The sequence below is a fragment of the Pyxicephalus adspersus genome, chromosome 1 (assembly GCF_032062135.1).
Source record: "Pyxicephalus adspersus chromosome 1, UCB_Pads_2.0, whole genome shotgun sequence".
Taxonomy (NCBI): domain Eukaryota; kingdom Metazoa; phylum Chordata; class Amphibia; order Anura; family Pyxicephalidae; genus Pyxicephalus; species Pyxicephalus adspersus.
In genome coordinates this window covers 40,804,173-40,808,944 of record NC_092858.1, presented here as the reverse complement: position 1 = coordinate 40,808,944, position 4,772 = coordinate 40,804,173, and the positions used below count along the sequence as shown (strand labels likewise).

Here is a 4,772-nt window from a genome sequence, read left to right as displayed (position 1 = left end):
CCTGGCTGAGCACATGTTCTTATCTCTGTCCCTGTATCTCCTGCATTTCTCTATATCCTGGTGGGGTTTCTAAGGCCACTATCAGGGGCAGGAAACACTTCAACAACTTTATTTGCAATTTACAAAGTTACAACTCAGCAAGCAGATAGAAAAAGGCAGTCCCCTACATAAGTATTTTTAAAAGTACCGCTTTTACATTTAAAAATACTTATTATTCATACGGCCAGGGAGGTTAAGGAACCGGCATCTGCAGATGTGTCCATATTCCCCATTCATTCTCCATGGGACGTGTTGGAATAAATGATGTAGTCTCCCCAAAGCAAAGAGGTGGGAGGAAGCGGTAACCGCATCACACTGCCCTACTGACAGGTTTTCCTGATAAGAACACTTTATAAAAGGATGGATTCTCACACATGAATTACAGATTTACATTTAATTTATCACACAGCAAACATGCAGCCAGTGGGAATAAGAGACATAGCAGAATGTTTGACAGGGTCTCTTTAAGCATTGCCAGCATCGGCAATGAATGGAGCGGCCATGCCTGAGACAGACGCGCACTAAACTACACTTCCTAGGAGACATGGCGAGCTGGGTGCGCATGCGCGGTGTGTTTAGACAGAGCAGCGTGGCAGGCGCGGAGTGCGCATGCTCCGTCACACGTGTTTGGCTGATGCTGATCGGAGGTGTGCAGGAGGCCCGGTTCACAGCTGCTGTGTAGGACATGTTACCTTTCTGTGTCCGGCTCCTGGCGCAGGTGAGTCGGCTCTGTCAGGCCGGGTGAGTGGTGCCGGCTCAGGCAGGCGGCGGTGGTTCCGTATGTCGGGAATGATGGATCATTAAGTAATTGCTGGGACATCCGAGCTGTCATAGGAGCATGTCACCATGGGGATGGACGGGGCTCTGCATGGCCTCATGGATGCCGAGTATGTCAATCCCCTGCACACCGGACCACTAATGATCGGATTATACATTGTAATCACATTGATCGCTGTGAGGAAAGTTTAGTGGGCTGATGAGTGGTTGTATGCTTATCATATCTCTCCTTGTCATGTAATACACCCTTATCTGCAGGGAATAGTAATATTATCATGTAAAGTAATGGTGGTACAAAGCTAAAGAGTACCTGTGTGTCATGCCATGGCAGGCAACATATACCTAGTGTGCAGAAACTATAACAAGATATTGCTGCAAAGTGCTGCATTCTAACATAATAATTCCCCCCCCCAGGTTTATTGAACAGGTCAAATACTAAATATTTTTATCCAGGCCGCCCGACCCTGCCCTGTGCCCCCTTGTCGGCCGCCCGACCCTGCCCTGTGCCCCCTTGCCGGCCGCCCGACCCTGCCCTGTGCCCCCTTGCAGGCCGCCCGACCCTGCCCTGTGCCCCCTTGCCGGCCGCCCGACCCTGCCCTGTGCCCCCTTGCGGCCGCCCGACCCTGCCCTGTGCCCCCTTGCAGGCCGCCCGACCCTGCCCTGTGCCCCCTTGCCGGCCGCCCGACCCTGCCCTGTGCCCCCTTGCCGGCCGCCCGACCCTGCCCTGTGCCCCCTTGCCGGCCACCCGACCCTGCCCTGTGCCTGTCCATCTCCAGCCCCTCTACTGACCAAAATCTTTCTGTTGCCCAAACTACTCCAACCTAATTACCTCTAGCTCACCAGCTGACCAAAAACAATTCTACCCCATGCATTTCTAGCCCACTGATTGACCAAAATCTATCTTCTACACTATTCACCTTGCTTTTTAGTTTTCCTTACCTTGTGAATGAAGATAACATTTTCTAATGCTGTTCAGGTCTTAGGATCACCTCCCATGCAGGGGAATGGGGGCCCACCATAGCAGATGACCCATCTAGACAACCACAAATTAGAGGATTGTGGAAGAATTATCCTGGAGATGGGCTTTATAGGTTTGTGTGAATGTATAATGCCTTTATCAAGGTGCAGAAGGGTGTGGGTAGAAGTGGTGGCTCCTAGAGGAGGGTGCGGTTGCAGTGGTGGTGGGCAGTATAGTTGGCTGTTGCTTGAGATAAAACTGAATTGGAATGATTGGTATCTTTTGCAGTCAGTCACTCACTATAATACACCGGCACACTTCTGTTATGTTCTGAAAATGTTTTAATAAGGGACCAACTTGTCCATCATGGTAGAGCCATGCTGCTCTGTGACATATCTGATAATCCTAAGCCACGTTTCGTTGGGTACATGTGTTCAATATTTGTCGTTGGAAAGGATCAATCACGATCCTTTCCAACGACAAATGACTGCACGATGCATGAACGAGTGTTGTACATACAGCACCGATCTGCTCTATGGAGAGGGAAAGGGGGAGAACGAGGGTTCTGCACCCTGCTGTGCTCTCTCCCCTTCACTTTCATTATGATCGTTCCTCATTTGTCGTCCGTGGATCCGCCAGGAGGGAACGACTGACAATGAGCGCTGTACACATGCCAGATTCTGTTCTGATAGCAGCCCTGAGGTGATTGGATGAAAACCATCTGACGTGTGTACATAGCCTTACCCAGAACAACCAATGAGAAGTTAGCAATCTAGGGTATGGGGACGACCAGTGATTGCCTGCTTTTACCCAAATAGTGACGTGTATTTCATTAGTAGTATTCAAATCCTGAACTTTTGCTTCCTTTAGATTTCATAGAAAGATAATATATGTTCTTTCTATTCAGGTCTGTGTGTTGGAACATCCTACAACTCAAGGTTTGTTGTGGCCCTTTTACAGCTTGTGTGTTAACCTGCGTTGAAGCCAATTAACCAATAAGTCCTTTCCTAATATTCCTAGCATTTTCCTAGTAAATATTGCATGTGACACAATGCGGTGTGTGCTACTGGCCTATTTCCAGCATTTACAAGGTGCCCAGAATGGAGCCTGGTGCCAGGACGATGTAACTTCAGCACATGTTGCATCATCAACGGTTGCCCAATGGTTGGAGCGGGGTACACCAAACATAGACTGCAGGCAGACAAGATGGCATCAGGGCCCAATAGACTGCCAAAGGATAGCTCCTAACTACACTAGCCAAGGGCTAATGCAAAGAAGAGTCTGTAACAACAGGCAAGTATGCTGTAGACGCAGTGCTTATAACAAGGCTACCCTATAGTTACATTTTAAGGCAGCCCAAACACTTTTAAAGGGCCCTTGGGGTACAAACCAATTCACCTGAGCTATTCAAATGCAGATCAGGATTTATCACTTTCTGCATGTATATACTAAAGTATTGACTTGGAAACACTGACCAATGCATTCGCACAACAGCCAGGTAACTAGCATTTTCAGAGAGCTTTAGAATTGGCATTAATAATATTAATTAATAATAATTGGCATAATAATAATATTATTAACCTAGATTGTGCCAGCTGGATTCTGGCATTGTAGAGACGGATTGGACATAAAGGTTGTATAAGTGGTGCACAGTTTGGAAAAAACGGATATAAAAAAAGGCAAAGCAAGTCCCTGACCCCAGATAACCAGTGCTCTAATATATTTTGTCAGCTTGGTTATAAGAGTAATATAAGGCAGATGGTACAGAGTAATTGATTTGCACAGACATATTGGGTTAGGTTTATGGAGCCAACAATGTGTTATATTGTCTATAGGAGGCAAAACATTTGTAAAGCTTTAGCTGTTGCTGGCCATTTTGTCATGGGAGCAGTTCTCATAGAAGAGCCCTATTTAGTATATTTATATACTGCATTATTCAACAATACAGCTTCACTTAGATAATATGACTCATATGAGCAGTTTTATTCCTGCCTTTCAGGTTTAAATAGCTGTGATAGGTTAAGAGCTGTTTTTAAATCTTAGAAGGCTGAAAAGAGATTATAGCAGTTTAGAAAACAACAACCCTTTATTCCAGGGTCAGCTCCGTGCTGACCTTAATTGCATGAAGTTGGGGAACATTAGGGTACACCAAAGGACAGCAATACTTTGTGGTGACCCTGATTTTGTACGGTCACCCTGTCACTAACTTATAGTGTTCAGCTCCTCTGCACCTCCCTTCACCTTTTTGAGTAACTTTTTGTGTAGCTGCTGGTTGAGGAGTGAAAGGGAATAGAATCACTGGGGTTGCTAACATCACAGTCAACATGGTGGCACCAAGCAGCAGTCTCGGACATTATGGATGTCTACACAAGGGATGCATTTACAGGTAAATAACTTGCATAAAATCTGATGAATACACAAAAAAATTTCAGAACAATTTAGCTGCGATGAACTGGTGACGGTCTTTAAACGTGGCCATGCACATTTAGATATTTTATTAGATCGGCCTTAGACTATAAAACCTTTAATGAAAATGTATTAAAGCTAGGTCATTCTCTGATGATATTTGATCAATATATCGAACATTGATCAGTTTTGCTTGTTCTTTTATTGATCGAGCTAGCTGGGAAGATTATTACAAAGTATCTATATAGAGCTGACATATTAGGCAGTGCTGTACAAAGTCCATAGTCATGTCACTAGCTGTCCCTCTGAGAGGCTCACAATCTAATGTCCCTACCATAGTCATATACCTTATTGTGGGGAAGCCAATTAATCTAACTGCATGTTTATGGAAGGTGGGAGGAAACTCATGCAAATAATGGCCATGTATGCTGTACCTGCAAGCTATACATGCCAGCTATTAAATGTATTATGTTTGTAGAGAGGTTCTGGAAATCTGGAGGTCACTGTCTGTATTTGTCTGTCATTTGCAACCCCTATTTAATGTACAGCGCTGCGTAATATGTTGGCGCTATATAAATACTGTAATATTAAT

At 45.2% G+C, this 4,772-nt stretch overlaps 1 long non-coding RNA gene across 1 annotated transcript in view; it reads right to left on the bottom strand.

The window, feature by feature from the left end:
* LOC140328261 (uncharacterized) overlaps positions 1–1,902 on the bottom strand; it is a 43,881-nt gene extending 41,979 nt beyond the window's left edge. Inside the window, exon 1 of the long non-coding RNA XR_011920261.1 lies at positions 1,756–1,902. This is a non-coding gene — a long non-coding RNA (uncharacterized lncRNA). The remainder of the gene's footprint in view (positions 1–1,755) is intronic.
* Between the last annotated feature and the right edge of the window lie 2,870 nt (positions 1,903–4,772).